General features: G+C 44.2%; 1 protein-coding gene across 7 annotated transcripts in view; it reads right to left on the bottom strand.

Moving 5' to 3' along the window:
• LOC127072758 (serine/threonine-protein phosphatase 4 regulatory subunit 1-like) overlaps positions 1-20,217 on the bottom strand; it is a 113,261-nt gene that overhangs the window by 42,432 nt on the left and 50,612 nt on the right. Inside the window, exon 2 of one of the 7 annotated variants that reach the window (XM_051013451.1) lies at positions 15,372-15,439. The exons of the other annotated variants lie outside the window; for them this stretch is intronic. The gene's annotated coding sequence lies outside the window, so the exon portion shown is untranslated. The remainder of the gene's footprint in view (positions 1-15,371; positions 15,440-20,217) is intronic. 7 annotated transcript variants of the gene reach the window in all.

Raw genomic sequence — 20,217 nt, 5'->3', positions numbered from 1 at the left:
TTGCACGATGCTGCCGTGTTGCGAGTCTGTTCTATTCGTATACGGAAGTTTTGCCGGTAAATGAAGTATGGTATAAGAAAATCATACGGTATAGGTGAACGACCGTGTCGCGTGGTCGGTATGCTTTGCAATTTCGAAGCATTTATGGAGCTCGTAAAACGCGAACCCTCGTTTTAGTGTTCCGCGTTTAGTTTTCGAAATCTCGATCGAAATTCATCCATTTATTTTTTCCGCACGTTTCTACATATCATCGTCCTATAAATATAACGTTCGACAAAAGATTGTCAAAGCAAGGAAATGACATTTCGTCGCTCTGTCGATAATCAGATTTATAAATCGTGAATAACGAAACGAGAATGATAAGGCGCACACAATGGGATTTCCCTCTGTCAATCGCGGACTCTACGCGGAAGGGGTTTAATTAAAATGACTGGAAGAGGAAGTGGCACTGTTCTCTGATAATTAGGAACGGAGTTGGAAATGAGAATTATTTATCGTCGTTTGAGAAGACAGAGAAGAAAAAAAAAAGAAAATAAAAAAAGATTAGACATAATGTATTTAGCGTGCGAAGCTTTTTTTTCTAGATTCTTTACTCTCTGCATTGTTAGAACGTGATAGGCAAAATTGTTAGATAGAATCTCTTAGTTGATCTAGGTGGAGTAAGGTATCAAGAAAATTGCGATAAATGTGGGACAAATTTTAAATCTGATCGTTGGAAGGAATTTCTCCGAGGAATTGGGCTCATAGAATTTTTGATTCGACTTGACTGTTCTTTCTTTCTTTCTTTCTTTCTTTCTTTCTTTCTTTCTTTCTTTCTTCCTTCCTTTCTTTCTCTCACTTTCAAGATAGGTATTAACTATATTCTCTGACGACACAGACTATCCTGCCTAAGACTCGGATCGTCTTGAATTTCGTCATGGGAGTAGGTTGGAATGCGCGAAGGTGCTCGGTAGAACGCGTACGATGAGAAGGCACGTGCGTGTTTTATCTCCCCTCCTTCTTTCTCTTACCATCTATGCGTAGCTGGACGCGTATATGTGTTCGTAAAGGCAGCTCGAAAGAATCCCATTCATAGACGTAGGAACGAAGAAAGCGAGAAAGAGAGATAGAAAAAGAGAAAGAAGAAAAGAAGTAGGGTACAAAGAGAGAGAGAAAGAGAGAGAGAGAGAGAGAGGGAAGAGGAAGAGAAGGAGAAGGCAGAGGCATTTGGATCAGGCGCAGGCGCCAGGTAGGAGAGAAAGGCTTAATGAAAAATTTTCCACGCGGGGCCTTGGGTTCTTCTACTTTTCTAGGTCGTCGAAGTGGTGCGCCGCGGTTCTGGAATTCGATCTTCGAGCGATCGATCTATGGACTCGATCAGAAAGAGTGAAGAAAGAGATAGATGATAGATACAAAGATAGATAGATAGATAGATAGATAGATAGATAGATAGAAAAAGAGAGAGAAATAGAAAGAAAGATACCGCTTGCTTTTCAAAGAAAGGGACCAATCGCAGTGCGATCCTGAAAGCCGATTGTGTCCGAGTCGTGCTTGGTCTGCTGTACTCCGAGGTCCGACCTATCGACCTTCTCGAATCCGTTCGAAAGCGGACGTGTGGTTGCTTCGTTTTTAGAGAAATATTTTAGTTTAAAGCCAAAGGTGGCAACGATAACAGTGGCAACGTGCCAAAGATAAATATTCATTATTCATTATGTTACTTTATTTTTTTTTTTATTTTTCATCCAAGAAATTCGAGTGCAAATTTTTCTTATGCCCCACTTTCTCTCTCTCTCTCTCTGTCTCTCTTTCTCTCTATTTCCACCCATCCACCCACCTTTCAAGCTATCAAACCGCGATAACGTTACGCCGTGGAAAAGTTCTCAAAAATTGTGTGAGTTACAAATTCCGAGTTGAAAATTGAGTTGAACTCGACGTGGAGGAACGTAACGCACAGTCATCGCAATAAAGTTTTGCATAATACATGCTCCCGCACCGTGGTACCGGCGATACGGTTATCGCTTAACAACGATTCCACCGGTTAACGCGAACTTTAATCGCAAAGCGGAAGCAAGAGACGAGCTTCCGACGTCCATGGCGTTAGACGTTAACGTGGATGCTTTGTAACGAAATAGACGACGGGGTCGTGTTGTTCTCGGAAATGCGAATAATAAGGAGCACGTCGTTATAAAATAACAATGCTAGTAATAACACCAACAACAACAGCAACAGCAACAGCAACAGCAACAGCAAGGACAACAACAGCAACGACAAGAATAATAATAGTAACAATGTATTAATAATAAGCAGAGCTTCGAATTCGACGTTTTTTGTATTACCCCCTCTTCTCTTTCTTTCCTTCTTTTTTTTCTTCCCTGGAACGTGAAAAAGGTTGGCGCCTTCTTATCGCCTTTAGAAAATTATCGGCACAGATAACGACCATTGATCGTTTGTCCCTTGAATCGAAGAGGAGTTTCGTTTACGCGCGAGCTACAGAGAGAAAGAGAAAGAGAGAAAGAAAGAAAGAAAGAGAAAGACCGTGGCAGAGGGAGAGGGACGCAATCGTTCGTTTCCGCCAGCTCATGAATGAATGCGGAGTATTTCGAAAGAGTGAGCGAGCGAACGAACGAACGAACGAGTGAACGAACGAACGAACGAACGAACGAACGAACGAACGAACGAACGAACGAACGAACGAACAAACGAACGAACGAACGACGAACGAACGACGAACGAACGACGAACGACGAACGAACGTACGAGCGTGCTCGCACGTCGTGCACTCTTGCCTCTCGTGCTTCGTGCTTATCGAGGTTAGGAAGAAAGAGAGAGAAAGAGAGAAAGAGAGAGACAGAGAAAGAAAGAGAGAGAGAGTGGCACAAAGTACGATGGCTAGAGCGAGGAAAGGAGGGACGATAACGACGGAAACGTTTGTGTACAGTAGATTCATCGGTTATCGGAAAGTTCGGGACACAGAGTAGTAGTAAGGAGGAAAATGTCGGACGTGGCAATGAAATGACTTCTTCTACTCCTTCGTACCATGGTTACCTTTTTAAAGAACTCTCTTTACACGTGACGTTACATCTTCCGCAAATAAATCGTTGTTCGCCACGCAAAGAGCGAGTTTTGTGAATTCGCGTGACACGATATGACGTAAACACGTTTAATAACTTTTATAGTGAAGTACGTTTTTCTTTTCTTTTCTTTTCTTTTCTTTTTCTTTCCCTTTGCCTTTCTCTCCTCTTTCTCTCCTTTTTTGCTTTTTTTTTTTCGAAACGAAAAAGGTTGTTGGAAGTGTTCAAGGAAATCCAGAGCAACCTCAAGCTCCCTTTATCGTACTCCTTTGGTTTGCTTTTTTATCGTTGGCCCGAGTTAGTTCTCTTTACTCGACTGGTTACATTGTGTCTTTCTCTTCCGTTTTTTCTCTAAAGCGCGTCGACTACGAAGACGATTATCAGTCGGTGACCCAGTGCCGAGAGAGCGATAGCCCTCACCATTCATATCTATTCCGCCGTGTTCCTGCCCCTCCTATCCCTTTCCCCCGATATCCACCCTCCGTTCCGTTCTTTCTTTTCTCATGAACACGCACACGCACATGCAACCTCTTCTAGCATTTTTCAAATCGACTCGATGATAAACGCTCGATAAAAATTCGAAATATTACGTAGGTATAGGTAGTAGAGACAGGCATATAGCGAGAGAAAGAGAAAGAGAGAGAGAGAGAGAGAAAGTCAAAGAAAGAGTAAGAAAGAGAAAGAGAAGAAGACAGTCTCGCACACAAAATCAATTATCCGGCTTTTCTCCTTTCCTGCCTCGATTCGCGAGAGCCGCCGCGTTTCTTATGAAAATCCGAGAAGGTCCTCGAGCGCTATACAACGATTATGGAAATCGCCTATGAATTATTCTTTTGTCGAGAGAAAAGCTGGCAGAGCGAGCTTCCACGATCCAGGATGATCGAGCTCGTCGTCGGCCCCTTCAATTCAGAGTAGTAATTAGTAAGAAGAACGAGCACACGAGTGATCTCTGCGTCGATGAGATTTCGTCGAATGCTATTAGTCTTCGTAAGCACGCCGTTAAAAAAGGAATCGTTTCATCGGTGGTTAACATCGTTTCTCTTTTTCTCCGTTCCCTTTTCTTCTTCACGAACTTCTCTCTCTCTCCCTCTCTCTCTTCTTCCATCTCTGTCTATCTCTCTCATCCTCTTGCTTCCTTCTCCAAGAGGAATCTTATCGTTTGCTAAAGTTTCTCCGGAGTTACGGCGGAAGAATCTTCTTGATTAAAGGAAACTCGTGTATTCGCGCCTTTTATTCAAATCTCTCGTTTTCTCTCTCCCTCTCTCTTCCTTTTTGCCGCTTTGCGTCTCGCCTTCCTCGTCGGTCTCCATCGAGCGAGGACCGTACACCGTGGAACGGAGCTGGAATATAGCCGTTAATTATCGTGGTAACGTGGAATGCGCCTCGGTTTCTCCCACCCCTCTCCTCTTCAACACCGCATTCTCCCTCCACCTGCTCTCTCTCTCTCTCTCCTCCGGCCGACTACCTTTCGGCTCGTTCTATCCTTTTCTCTCTCTTTCTCTCATTCTCTTTTCCTTCTTCTCATCTCTCTCTTTCTATCTCTCTTACACGCTCTTCTCGGTCTGCCTACTACACGAAGAGAAGATTCACTTCTCTGCATCCATCGACGGTGGCATGGACCACCTCATTCATCCTATCTGCATTCCTTTAATGCTACCTGGGGATACATGGAATGTCAGCCAACTCCACGTCCCACGGCCAGTGCCGGACCTACGGTACCGCTTATCCCCGTCCCTGTGCCTCCACCCACTTCTCTTTCCTTCTCTCTTTCATACTCACAAGGATACCAAGAAGAAAAAAAAAGAAAGAAAAAGAAAAGAAAAAAGTCTACTCTTGCTACGTGGAAAATGCGCGGAATATCTCGAGGAGACATTTTTCTTTTACGTTTTCTTTACGTACGCATATTCTCGCGCGCACGTCTCTACTACCTCTACAACCTCGTATGGAAAGTTTCTTCAGGTGGAAGACCTCGAAGGAAGGCTATCGCTTTCCGAATTCCATCGTAGGACGCGCATTCACGAAAGATCATTAGCCGTTATTGGTGGTCCAATATGCTAATAAACGCGCGGAGGCCGTTGAGCAAGGCACGGTAGACTAGGTGTCGCCTACCGAGCCCTCGGGGTCGTGCCTCTCTCTTTCTCTTTCCATCTTCGTCTCTCTTTCTCGTTCCTTTGGACGAGAGCATGAAAGCTTGGCCGCTTGACACATGCACGCTCTTTTATCGTGTACCGCTACGCGTTCGGTCCTCTCTCTTTCTCTCTCTCTCTCTCTCTCTCTCTCTATCTCTCCATTTCTCTCTTTCTTTCTCGTTCTCTATTTCTATCTCCATCTGTCTCTCTCACTCCTCATGCCCGTATAGAAACGACCGATCACCAATTATCGCAGACGAGACGGCATTAGAAGAGTAAAAGAAACCTGTTTACCTTGTCGGCCGTACGGAGAGCGCGGCTATCGCGTCATCGTCGAGAGACACGCGATAGTAAACAAGACACCAGCGGCTATCGTCCTCTTTCTCTCTTTCTCTCTTTCTCTCTCTCTCTGACCATATCTTTCTCCTTGGGAACGTAGCTTAAGAAAGTTAATGAATAAGACGAACACCTCGAAGATCTCGTTCGATATTTTTTTCCCCCCCGAGAGAGAAGAAATTCTCAGTTTTTTCGTTATCGATGTAACGTTCTGTTTTTCGAATATACGAAGATAAAGAAAGAGAGTGAGAGAGAGAGAGAAAAGAGAGCAGCCTCGAACGTCTCTCATCGTCGGCATCTCACGGTCGTTAGAGGCGTATCATAACACGGTGTATAACTAGGGGTAGATTCGACGGAACCAAGTCCCGTGTTTCATCTTTTCGGCCCCCTTGCCAATATAACACAATAAGGCCCCGAAGCTCAGCGATCTTGGCCACGATAGCGAACTGCCTGAACTTGCTCTCTCTCTCTCTCTCTCTCTCTCTCTCTCTCTCTCTCTCTCTCTCTCTCTCTTTCTTCATCTCCTTCTTATCCTTCATTCTCTCTCTCTCTCTCTCGCCCTCTCTCTTTCTCTTTCTCTCTGTTTTTATTTTCCATACACGGTGTGGCTCGACTCTCTCTCGCTCGAAGGAGCCTCTTACGGCTTCTACTCTTTGGTCGTGCCGCCGCCTCGTAGCCCTTTATCTCCTCCTTCCAATCGCGCTCACTCCTCTTCCTTTTCTTCCTTCGTCCTTTTCTCTACCCATTCTTTCTCGCTCAATTTCGTCTCCCCGTCCATTTCCCTCCCAACGCTACGTATATACGTTTCCGAGTATACAAGACTAAGAAGACATTAAATAATCGTCTTCTTAGGTGAGCGTAAACGCTGCGTCACCAAGCAAAAATGTCTCCTATCTTTTCTCTTGGCACTCTTGAAGGTGCTCGGAGTTTCTCACTCTCGTCGATGCTATGAGGGCATTGGAAGAAGGAGGAAGAGGTGAAGGAGTCGGATAAGGAGAAGGTAGAGAAGAAGGAGATGGTGGAGAAGGTGGAAGAGAAGGTGGTGGTGGTGGTGGTGGTGGTGGAGGAAGAGGAGGAGGAGGGAAGACGGCGGAGGGGCAGGTCTCTTAATCGATACTGTTTTCTTCGAAGGAGATTGCGCGTTCAACGAAGGTTACGCGGCCGGCTTGGAAGGACGGCAAGAACGGGGAGGAGAAGAAGGGCTTCCTCCTTTTCGCAGGAGCCGCCACTGCCGACGCTCCTCCGCTTCCTTCGCTCCTCCCTTGACGAAGGTCAAGACACACGAAATCTCCATTTGCTCGAGGTCTTTGCGGCACCTTCGAATTTTTCAGTCGAGCCTTCCGAGAATTCGTCGAGGGCGCAGGACCAGCTTCTTTTCGATTGAAAAGCGAGCGTGCTCGCTCTCTCTTTCTCCCCCTCTCTCTCTCTCTTTATTCTCCTTTTCTTTCTTACTTCTTCAGGAGAACCACATTTCGAACGACGTGCTGCGCTACTAACGAGCAACCTTCGACGACATCAGAGAATTCGAATCGACGAATGACGTCCTCTATCCCCCTTCCTACAACACCCTGCCCCCCTCCCCCCTCGCCCAGCCGATGCGATCGAGCGCATTAATGAAAAGGATGAATGAATTAAGAATCACCTTTCGAAGTTCATTGTAATTGTAGGAAGTGATCTCGTCCGTGAGAAGAATAGAAGGATAGATTGATGACGAGAAGAAATAAATTGACGATCTTTCTCGCTTCGGCCTACTTCCTCCTTTCCAAGCGGCAAGATGTCTCCCTCTCTCTTTCTCTTTCTGTCATTCTCTCATTTTCTCATGTACGTATACACCTAGTCGAGCGTACGATAGTCAGAAACCGGCCCGCGGACGAGACGAAACGAATCGTCCGCATACATATGAGGAATCGACAATGAGTTTCCAAGAAACGCGGACTTTAACATAAATTTTCAAGGATCCTTTCGTTTCAGCGGCTTTCTCTCAGCCCTTTTCTCTCGACTTCCTCGCCCTTTCATTCGTTGAATCAACCTTTTCTTTTCCCTTCTCATCGTTGTCTCTTTCTATTTCTCTTACGACGGAAAATCGTCTCACGACGACGACGACGTCGACGATGAGAACGAGGATGAGGATAAGAACGCCGATGACGACGACGACGACGACGACGACGAACACAACCGCGACGATGTCCTTTCCCTTTTTCCAGAACCGAGTGCATGCTTTATGGACGCATTTTTTCCGAAAGGACCTACCCTAAGGTTCCTGGAATCGATGGGACCCTCGAGGTTCTTTCCATCCTCCCTCACCTCCCTCACCTCTCTCAACCTTCTCCACTTCTTCTATCTTCGTTTTCGTGTAGCCCTTATTCTCTCAAACTCGACGAAATTCTAACCAGCTCCCTGTATAAACTCACTCGAGTGAAAATATCCAAGAATCAGCGAATTTTGGTAAACGGGTCTTGAAATAGCGAGACGCTTCTACCACTTTCGTTATTTTATGATAATTTGAGACCATTGTAAAACGCTCCCCTCTCACCCCTATCTCTATATCTTTCTTTCTCTGACTCTCTTCATCTCATTGAAAAGAAAGAGAAAAGATACGAGAAGAAAAAGAAATAAGTAAGTAAATACGTTGAAAACTAAGATCATTCTATGATAAAGACGCGAAGGAAGCATACGTTTCTGAATGGCATCGTCCGATGCAGAGATCAATGAAGAAAGAGAAAAAGAAAAAAAAAGAAAGGAAAAAGATAAAAAAAAAAAAAAAGAAATCGGGCTACGAGAGAACGCTACGCGAGGACGATCTTACAGTTGTCGAAGTAAATTCGAGAGGCAGAGGTGGAGAAGAGAAGCTTGGAGGAGGATAAAGCGAACGAGACGATGGAACGTCGAAATTCCCACGCGTCGCTTCGTTTCTCCTTATACGAGGGCAAGAGGGTAGTCATAATATTTAAGATAATCCTAGGCAGGAAGGTAGGACTCGACCGTCCTCGGGTTTCTCGGCGCCCGATTTCTTTCGCACGCTTCCGAAAAAGGGAACAAGATTATTTACGGATGTAAAAGAGCCGAGTCAGCGGCTAGTCTTATCTCGGACGGGCGTATCACGAATTGATTATCGAGGAGGTAAGAAGAGGATGCGATTGGAAACATACGGAGAAACCGTATCAACATAATAGAATTACATTATTAGGAATTACTCGTAAAGATTCTCTTTTCGTCGTACCTACACGTGAGTTCTATCGATACGTGGATGCAAAGAAATAAAAAGAAGAAGAAAAAGTTTAGAAAAAAGACGAAAAAAAAAATACCAAAGTCAGAACGAAGAAGAAAGAGGAGGACCACACCGTGAGCGAGCGTGTTTTTTGTTCTTCACGCATTCACACGGAACGACAACGAAGTTGAGCGGCGCCTGCATTCGAAAAGATCGCCCTCCTTTCTAAGAACCGATAGATCTCGGTAAAGGTTCGTTTGAACTGCCAATATACTACCTACTCTATCTTGAAGAGAGGGCGCAAAACTTTTCTCCTTTGTCGTTTCCCTCATTCGTCCGATGCCGATCCAATGACGCACCGATACCAACTACCCCAAAAACCGTCCGAACTTCGAATGCATTTCGAAATTCAGGAAGATGAATGGTCCGAACAAGAGGAACTTGTACCTCAAACGAGATTACGTTACCAAACGGATCTCCTCTCTCTTTCCGCCGCCATAGTTCTACGAATTTTTCCAACGTCTCGATCCTTCCTAAATGAACTTTTCAGACCAGCTAACGAAGGAAGAGACAGGGGGAGGGAAGAAAAGATTTTCTACTTCCCTTTTTCTTCTTCCAGGAACCAGACCGTTTTCGAAAAAAAAAAGAAAGAAAAAAGGGAAAAAAAAAACGATCCTAACTCAACATAGACAACACAGGCGTTTTAAAACATCAAGTTTAGATCGTTAAACCTATCATAAATGTTCCAAAAAAGCAACTTCTTTAGATTTCGTCGAAGAATGTTTCTAGATCTATAGCCGTTCTCTCGATCAAGAAGATTCGATCTATTCGGTGAGCCAGTATGGCCAGAAAGAAACGAGAAGCAAAAGAAAGGAAGAGAAAGAGAGAGAAAGAGAAAGAGAAAGAGAAAGAATAGGGCGAAGGTATAAAGCAAGAAAAAGAGAGAACTCATATAAGTCGGTCCCTTGGAGATATCCTCAGGACGAATTCCAGGCCCAGCCAGGTCCCAGAAAGGCCAAGGAACGCGCGCGCCCCTACGATCTTCGAGGCACAACGGGGTTCTCTTTTCTCATTCTCTTTCTCTTTCTCTTTCTCTCTCTTTCTTCCTCGACTGTGTGCCTATCGGACGTTCCCCGATTGGTCGACGATTCCAGTCATTCACAGAAAACACAGAATGCAGACGGTCACGTGACCCTTCGCCAAGGGGCCCGGGGGTGTGTGCGTGCCATGGCGCCAGGCGGTTCACCGTCTTTTCTCCTCCCTCTCCTCTTAAGCAACTTCACCCTTCTCCTCTACACCTTCTCTTCTTCGTTCGTTCTCCACCTGTATTTCCCCTTTAGACTCCGTTTCGTTCAGGCGATCCTTCCGACACCGAAAGCGTGTCTTTTCTAGCGACAAATTCCAATAGGTGTGAAATCGAGCAACAAAACGAAATTTTGCCTTTCTTTTCCCACCTTCCCTCTCCTCACCCCCACCCCCACCCCCACCCCACACCCTCCCCGCCCTAAATTCTCTTCCCACTTTCTTCCCTTCCTACGTTTTTTCATCTTTCTTTACAATTTTCGTTTCTTTTCCTTCGATATACGTTATTATAAGATTTCCAAGAAGAGCATCCCCTCTCCCTCTTATATTCTTTGCGGTGTTAATTAAAAAGTTTCGTATAATATGGTATCACAGGAACGAACAACGTCTCCTTCGTTGGAATAGAGCGGGGCGATACTCTCGGCACCTCGAAAAATTCGAGATAAAGCTGTTTAAAGATAATAAACGGGACGAAAGGAGATTCGTATCCGATCGTATCTCAAGAGAGAGAGAGAGAGGGGGGGGGGGGTGATGGGGAAAGGGAAAAAGAGAGAAAGAAAGTACGATAAAAATAAGGAACGGTAAAAGGCTCGCCGGCATTTCTATCTACTCGACGATACCGTAGGTTGAAGTCCTAGAGGATCAGGAGATCAGCGGAGAGGAACTGCAGGGAAAAAGAAGAAAAAAAGAAAGAAGAAGAAAAAGAGTGGGAGAGAAAGAGAAAGAGGACTAACGAAGAGGATCGATCGACGAACTTTCGCAGGCATCGGTATGAGAGAAAACCTACCAGGGTGGTTCTCACCCCTCGCGCGTTTCTAGCACTGTGTCGGTGGCCCGATTCTCGGAAGGACCTCATTTGTTGCTCGATGCTATATATCTCCTTCGGGGAGGCCACTCTCTTTCTTCCCCTTCCATCCAGCCCCTTCCCCTCCTTTCGATCTTTCCTTCTCGTTCTCTACAACAACCTCGTCCTCGTGTCGGAAAGAAGAAAAGGAGGAAGAAGACGAAGAAGAAGAAGAAGACGAAGAAGAAGAAGAAGAAAAAGGTACGGCACGCTGGGGGATAAGTGCACACTTACACGAAAACGGTCTACGGGTGAAACGGTTATGAGAATGGTGGAAGTGGTGATAGCGATGGTGGCGATGATGATGGTAGTGGTGCCGGTGATGGTTGTTATGCGCCCTTTGCAGTCATTTACAGAGACCTTGTCCGTGACAACGAATCTCACGCATAAAACCAACTCTCCCGAAGGAATATGAACTTCTTTATCTCACTCCCCCTCCTTCTTTCCCTACCACCCTTCCTCTCTCCCTCCTTCTCGAACCCTTTTTTATCTCCACGTCGTGAATATTTCAAAAGTCAAAAGCGTCTACTCTTTTTTGGTTTCCTTTTTTTTTGTTTGTCATTTTTTCTTTTCCTTTTTTTTATATGTATATATTAGGAACGAATTCGAGACAGGTTGACGAACGATTTGAAATGTGCCGATCGAAGATCGTTGCCCATAGGAGGATCTTCTTCCGACGCAGTGCTCGTTCGCGTGTCGTGACTCGTAATTTCGGATCTCTCGTGCCGCACCCCATAGCTTCTCTCCTTTCTCTTATGTTTCGTTTTCGATCGGTGTCGTCTAAGGAAAGACTTTGAAAGAGCGATCGCGAGACGAAAGTGTATGCATATAAGAGTATACGTTTCTCTGTTTTTCTTTCGAACAACAACACAACAGGGCTGTACTCCTCGTAAGGCCCTTCTGGCCATGGACGTTCGTGCGTATGCAGAAGAAGCGCTTCGTCGATCCTTTGCCGTGTTAAAAAGGAGAGAGAAAGAGAAGAAGAGAGAAAGAAAGAGAGAGAGAGAGAGAGAGAGAGAGAGAGAGAGAAACACACACAGAGCCGGCAGTGGTACGCAGGTATACGGGAATCCTGCAAGAGGAGCGAAGACCCGCGGGGCCCGTTAAGGGTGCAGTGCGCCGTGAGGAACGCACCTTGGCCGGAGGAAGGAGGAGGAAGAAGGAGAAAAAAGGAGAAGTGCTCGAAGAAACGCAGGAGGAAGGTGGAACTGCGAAAATGGGTGTAGAAAAAGAGAGAAGAAAGAAAAAGAGCGAGAGGGAAGAAGAGAGAAGAAGAGAAGGAGAAGGACGGAGCACGAGAAGGAGAGATCTACAGCGAGGAGAGCGAATGAGGAGAGAAAAGAGGAACGAAGAAAAAGAAGAAGACGAGGACGACGTAGAAGAAGAAGAAGAAGAAGAAGAAGAAGAAGAAGAGTTAGTAAAAGGAGGAGAAGGGCCCAGCGCTGCCGGCGCAGAATTCAAAGAACTAGGAGCGAGGTAAACAAAATATTCGTGCTCGTCGGTGTGTACACACGTTCCGTGGCAATGCTGGTGCTGAGCCTCGCGCGTATGCGTGCTGGCCGCATGGAGGAGTATGGGGAAGGCGAGTAGAAGGAGGTGGATGGAAGAGGACGCGGTAGGAAGGCATCCGGTGGCGCCGCGTGCGCCGAAGACGGCTCGAGAGAGAGGTAAAGGGCCGCGCGAAGATGGGCCCTACTGTTGCTGTACCTGCTGTGTGTGTGTACGCGCGCGCGCATGTGCGTATATGTATGCGCGTGAGCGTGTTTGCGTGGACGCAAGCACAAGGTTCGACGACGAATACTGGTGGTGGTAATGGCACGCAAAAGGAGGGAGGAACGACACAGAAGTGAGAGGGAAAGGGAGGGGGGTCATGGAATGCGGTCGTGGTCCCGGTATATATGCGTCGCGCGCGAGCTCGTGTCAGGGTATTTGTGTATTTATGTGGAACACTGGAGAACCCCGCGCCGATGAAAAGAGAAGGAAAAGAGATGAAGAGAGCAGAGAAGAAGAGGCTAAGCGCGCGGCGCGTTTTTCGAGTGAGCGCGACGAGGACAGACGAGAGAGCCAATGGCCAACCAAGGTGTGCTGCCCTTTTGGTACGAGAGACCGAGTAGGTAGAGCTACTCCTTGAGCATCGGAGTATGCAGCAAAAACACCAGGAACCAAACGACAGCCACCCCACTACCACTGACCGCGTCACTTTTCTGCTGCCCCCTCGGTCTTTCTCCGTCTCTCTTTCTTTTTTTCATTCTCCGTCTTTCCTTCTTTCTCTCCTAAACTTCCTCGAAATTCCACAGTGAAGTTTCATGTTCCGCGTAGAGCGTTCCGTGAAAGAGCAACGCTTCCTTTTAAGATTCTGTCGTTGTCCCGTATCTTACGATGATGTTTATGTTTGCGAAGGAAAAATTTAGGAAATCCTTATCCCTCCTCTTCTCCAAGGAAAACGTCCGGCAATCGATCGGGACCGATTCACGATGATCTCGATCGACGTTCCTTTCTTTCTCTTCCTTGGCGTTTACTCGGAACGAGGCGACGCGAACGTGCGACACGTGAGAGAATGTCGCCGATGCGAGGGCAGCAGTTTTGGAAGGGTACGAGGAGGCCAAGGACCGACGAAAGGAGACAGGAAGTGGCAGGAGGAAAATGCTCGTGCTCTTCCAGGAGGATGTCGGCTACTCCGCGAGATCCTCTACGAATCTCGAATACCTCCGTGCCTGTTACAGGCCAATTCCAAAGTGTACCACCTTGGTATTCAGTCTACGTGACCATCTACTCTGCCTATGACCCTACTATACCACGAATCGTACCTCCATGTTAGCTGAATCTAGAATTACTATCACGTCAATGAAACATCTCTTTTATAAATAATAAAGTCTGTTTTATCAACTGGAAATATCTTGGTAAGGGTAGACGGAACGACTCTTCGATTCCCACCCTACAAATATTCGATGACAAGATTCCGATATCTGTCTCGATGGTGCGTCAAACGGACATGGTAAAAAGAGAGAGAAGCAAGATAAAAGTAAGGACCAGGACACTCTCTCTTTCTCTCTTCCACAGCCATTTATATATATATATATAAGTATATATATATGTATGTATATATGTATATACACACGTACATGCATATCCAAACTTGCCAGTCGTCCCGCTTCTCACGTAAGTACATCGCACGCGCGGGGATCGTGTACGGAGCGATGGTAGAAGGTGCACGCTCTCTCTTCCACTTCCTAATGTGTTGCCTGAGAAAGAGAGAAACGAGAGAAAAAGATCGGGAGAGAGAAAGAGAAAGAGAAAGAGAGAAAGAGAGAGAGAGAAGAATCTCAGAGATCGCACCGTCTTTTTCTCGCTCGCGGCAGCAACAGCATCTCAGACGGTCCAGCGGTATCGGTGACCCCCCTCCCTTCGCTTCCCTTTCCACTCATTCCACCTTTTCTCTAAAGAGAGAGAGAGAGGAAGAGAGAGAGAGAGAGAGAGAGAGAGAAAGAGAAAGAAAGAGAGAGAGAAAGATGTCGATGCTTTCGGAGCAGGGACTCGTCCCGTTTGTGTAGGTGCACGTACGTGCGAGTACTTTGCTCGTGAGTGGGCGCGCGGGTGTACGCGCTCGCGTACGAGTAAGAGAGAAAGACGAGAGAGGCGAAGAGAAGAGAAGAGAAGAGAAGAGCGAGAAAGAAAGAGAGGGAGGCGTCGCTCCGTGGGAACCGAGGAAAACGTTTGCCGCATACCACTCCTCTCCAACGGGCACTCCCGGCCCTTCGCACCCCCCATACACACATACATATCCATACACCTACATTTATATATATATATCTTTATATATATATATATTTATATATACATATATATAAAGTGAGAGACACAAAGATACACACAACGAACGCTACCGGTGAACACACGCTTACGCGCGCTAGCGCGTTAAAGAGGGACGCGAGACGAACGCGCTATACCACGTGACCACACGCCGTAGCTTCCACAGAGTCGCGCACAAGCTTCTCCTCTCTCTCTCTTTCTCTCTCTCTCTCTCTCTCTCTCTCTCTCTCTCTCTCTCTCTCTCTCTCTCTCTCTCTCTCTCCTTGTTCCTTCCCCCTCCGACGCCGTTCCACGCGCCTCCTCTTCCTCCCGCCTCTCTTATCCTTATACGAACGACGCAGTTGCGCCCGCGGTAGGTACGCGCAACTGCGTCGTAGGTTTCTCTTCGTGCGCGCGTACATACAAGCAGAGGAATCATTTCCTCGTTCAAACGCACCGCGCGCTTCTCGTCGATCACGGCCACACCAATCCTTTATCGATATCGATATCGATATCGATTTTGATCGAAGATACCGAGTAATCTTACGCATTCCTTATTCCTTTTAAAGATGGCTCTAACCATACGTTTCACGTTTACGCGTCTACGAACGTGAATTTTTCAATTTTTCAATTTTTCTTTTTCTTTTTCTTTTTCTTTTTCATCTTCGTTTTTGTATTCTTTTTATTTTCTCTTGTTTCTTTCACTAACTCACCGAACTTTCGCGTGATTCTTATACACCCCTCTTGTCGCATCAACGCCAGCCTCCAGAGAGAAACTTACCTGAAATCAAAAAGGATTTAAAGTCAATAAGGTTGACAATTAAATAATGCGATGGATGAAATTTACGATGGAATTGTTTTATTTCGATTTATCTTTTCACGATTTCGTAAGGGATGGATTGAAATTTGTGATAAAACTTATGAATGGAATTATTTCGTGGGTATGAAACAAAAAAGATACATATATATATATATAAGTCGATATTGGTAAAAAATGATTAACGTTATTGAAAGAAAAGCTTTTTTACTTTCGGAGAAAAAGTTTCGCGAGAATAAAACGTATCAATTTATTTCGAAAGAGACGTTTCGACGCATGAGTTAACAGAACGATGAAAGAAGCACGAATACTATTCCCGAATACCGAAATGTATAAAATCGACTGTGTTTCACGATCTAGAAAATTTGCGAACTACACGACCGAATTAAAACACGCGCCGGTGGTCCACAGTTGCGAGCTCTTTCCATACGAAATTTGATTACGTCGCGAGGACGTCGCTGGTTTCGATTTGGGCGATCGTACCCGAACAGCTTCGACGTGTTAATTAATCACAATCGCGGTCTCGATCGATTTGGTCTCGTCAATGGCGTCGACGACGACGATTTTGGAAAATGAAACTTCATATTTCGAAATTCGAGAAACGTAGAAATCGTTTGTCATTTCATATCAATCAAATTATCCAAAAGATTATTAATTGTTTAATTGAAGAAAGAAAAGATTCAATTGATTATCGTTGGAAACGGGTAGAAAATAAAATTGAAACTCTATTTTCGTCTAGACTATTTTACTTTAAATAAGAATTAGTTTCAACGCATTCGATTTCATCGAATGAAATATTTACGATCTTTAACGGATAAAATAAATATTTTCTATAACGTGATACTAACGTAAGAATAATCGAAGGAGTACGTTTATGGTGTATACGTTAATCGATTAGTAAGAGGAAGAAAAAAGGAAGGACGCGCGTGAAAAAGAGAAAAGAAGAAAAGAAGAGATATTAAAGATCCAAGTGGGCCGCGGTCCAGATGAAAGAGGCCCAAGGAAGAGCGCCGCCTTTCCAAGAACCCTTATGAACTTGGACCCAATCTTGCTTCTCTCTCTTTCTCTTTCCTCCTTCTCTCTTGTTCGTTCACGCGCGGTCAGGAATCATGGTGAGAGAAATGTACGATCGGATTTTTCGAACCTATCGATTTTGCGTAGGCATACCTATAAACGTATATTTTAAAGATGAAGAGAGGGAGACGATAGGGAGAGATACGTATACAGGTGTTTAAAGTATAGAGACGTTAGGAGCGTATTTACGCATCTACAAATTACCAACGCGCTTTGTAATAACAAAATATTCAAAGATAAACGATTAGCGGGGCGTCGCTTTGGTAAGAAAGATTAATCTATAACGGCGCTTGGAAGACGACGCCGTGCTTAAAGTATTCTCGCGAAACGTGTGCTTTGGCGACTATAAGTTACGATCTTAAAGACGCCAGGAAGGATAAGAAAAGGAGGAAGGAAAGAAGAAGGCAAAAGGAAAGACGCCTATCCCAACATCTTGCGGGACGAGTTAAACAACGAGAGTTCTCGCTCGAGTCGAACCAGAAGCGAGAGCAAAGTAATCACCGAGCAAAATTGGTTGACGAGATAGTCAGATTGACCGTTGGCCACTTGCTTGCTCGATTGTCCAGACACGCCTCCGGCAAAATGAAATTTGATTTTGTCGGGCAATTTCGCGCCCAAATCAACCACCCCTGGTGAACGCTGAGTAAGAAGGGAACGAGACAGTAAGAGTACCCTGTAACCTCGTTAAGGACGGCACTTTCGCGGTATTGGCCTCATTGAACGCTCAGAGCCATCTTTCCGAGTGTCGAGTATGCTCTTAAGAATTCAAAGGGCGGAAGGTACGTTGGTATACTAACGTGTTCGTGCGAGAAAGGAAACGGAGGATAGGAGAAAGAAAGAGAGAGAAGGATAGATGGATAGATAGGGAAAGGAAACGCGATTAATAGTGAAAATCTTTGATCGTTCTTAACGACAAAATACAATGTAAAATTAAAACGATGAGTAGTCTAATAAGAATTACAAGGACCTAGAAACCTATGCGGCGTAGAGAATTCGTACGCGAAGGTAACCCTTGTTTCTATAATTTATCGCAGGCATTCTGCCAAATGCGTGGTAAACAGTCTCGAGAGAATTCAGAGGTTTAAATATCGAGATCACGGTATGTACGTAGAACGTAACTAAGTTTTTGCGCAAAGATTTTGAAACGTTGTATCGAATATCAGAACCTGAGTCGATTATTCTTAGCCCGCGGAAGTCGCCTAATATCACGATAAAGTGCACTTGTATTTTCTCATTGAAACGAATAATTAGATCAAAAAGTAAATAATTAGATCTGTTAAATTATTAACTAATTATTTTTTCTTATTATCTTACATTTCCTTTTGTATTTTTTTTTCTTTTTTTTTTTAATAATTAATAAGCGAACGTTCCAACCGAGAATACATATATATATATATATATCGATCGATAAAAAATAATTTTTCCATAAATAAGAGTGATAATATAAATAAAATTGATAATATTGTTACTATGCATACGTTGAATAAACGCAGAAGCGAAAAACATAGAAACGAATGTTAGGAGACACGGATTAGTAAGGAAACACGATCGGAAAGTAGAATACCGGACGGAGTCGCCATTGATACGCAAGAGAGTGAGTGTGCGCGTTACGCCATAGCCTTAAAACAAACCGAACGTTTTCTCCTCGTCTTTTAACTTATTTCGAGGTAGATAAAACCGGTAAGATAAAGATAAAGACAAAAGTGGAGGGGAGAAGGCTGTATGCCCGAGGTCACAACTGGTTAATTAATGCGACGATAAGTTGGATTGGATCGTCGCACTGCGCAGAGGTCGATAGCGTAGAGTTACGTTCACGCTTCTAAGAACGGCCATTTTGCTGCCCACCGCCATTTTCCATTCGCTGCAACAGTCTTCTTACTCGATGCTTATAGTGTTAGGAAGATACACTATACAGAACTAAGCATTTATTTTCATATATTCTTTTTTAATATACTATTTTTTTTTATTTATTTTTTATTATGCCGAATGTTTATTGCGAAGTATTTGTAAAAATCGATGGAATATAGATATGTGATTTAATTATAACTTTGAAAAAAAAATATATGCGAGATAAATAGGATATAATAAGTATTGATAAGACAAAGTAATTGTTTTTTTAAATATTATCTATAAGTACTTGAAATGGCGTTTATATGAAAAAAAAAAAGAAAAGAATATATATATATATAAAATGTGAAATTCTTGAAAACAACTAAACTTCGCACTATCCGTGGTATTTTCTTAATAACACGCGCAACTCTCGATATCTCGCATTCGTCAAATGTCCTCAGACCGTCCTCTTAAAAACATAAATAGTCTTGACATTATTTCTCTCTACTCTTTTTATTGCCACGTGCCTTAAAATGTCTCTCTCTCTCTCTCTCTCTCTCTCTCTCTCTCTCTCTCTCTCTCTCTCTCTCTCTCTCTCTACTGCACGCATGGAAGAACGAAGAACTGATAATATAACAGAATGTTTTTATTTATTTATTCGAATCCATCATTCTACAAGGCTAGTTCGCGTTCAATTAACCTGACTAGTCGCGTAAATAGTTTCATGGTTCTACATATATTATGTGCACGTTGGTTTACAAGTTAGAGTCGATTATTCGCTTCTTTGAAACAAAGAGAGAGAGAGAGAGAGAGAGAGAGAGAGAGAGAGAGAGAGAGAGAGAGAGAGAGAGAGAGAGAGAGAGAGAGCTTTGGTAGAAGCAAGATATCGATGAAATCCAGGAAGTAAGCAAGAAGCATAATGTTGGTAGAGTATTTTCGGTCGTGCTTCTTAGAAGCGTATGATTTTCTACCGAATTTATAACACCATAGTTCATTCGTGTTTGTGTGTACGGTACTACCAGGTGGCCGTTGATACGAAGCCATTATTAAATAATTCCAAAATATGATCGTAAGCGTTGCATTCCGTACTAGCTCACCATAAATAATTATAATCAGTAAAGTTTCAGAACGAATTTTTGGTGATAGATATTTAAATAAAACCGAACCGTGTACGTGTATGCAGGTATAGGTATATCTACCTTTAAAATTTATGTACAATGATTACCAATCGAATTTATGGGTATCGTTTTGCATAACCGAGGAAAGAATCGACGAGAACGTAAAAGGACGAAATAAAAATGCTCGAATATGCAATGGCGCATGTCGCCGGCGGCGATGACCGTCGCCGACAGTCGTCGTCGTCGCCGCACGCGGATTTGCATCGGGTACCGGATGTTTACAATCTGCCACTTGACTGCAACCGAGTGCAGTGCCCGTTATTCATCGTACAGAATTTGTCTTACGAACTACTACTCTTCAATTTATCTTTTCTAATATGTTAATTATCATCGAATATCCGACCAATAAACCGGAAATCAATGGCGGTATTAAAAGTTGAACTACTAATTAATAATTTACTCGTTATAATGGAACGATATTTCTCTTCCATAGGAACTAATAACCAAAATCAATCAATAATTACGATAATTACAATCTACTCTGTCGGACGTTCGCGCTTTATGCGTACGTAACTAGATCTAGTCTCGGTAACGAATAATATGTACGCGCGTGTGTGAGAGTGAATATTCGCGTGAAAGAGAGAGACAAAGAGAGAAAGAGAGTGAGAGTGAGAGAGAGAAAGAAGCAAGGAGGAGGAAGAGAGTTCAACGAACTCTTGT

This window comes from Vespula vulgaris, chromosome 2 (genome assembly GCF_905475345.1).
Source record: "Vespula vulgaris chromosome 2, iyVesVulg1.1, whole genome shotgun sequence".
Lineage (NCBI taxonomy): Eukaryota > Metazoa > Arthropoda > Insecta > Hymenoptera > Vespidae > Vespula > Vespula vulgaris.
This window is presented reverse-complemented; position numbering and strand designations above follow the sequence as displayed.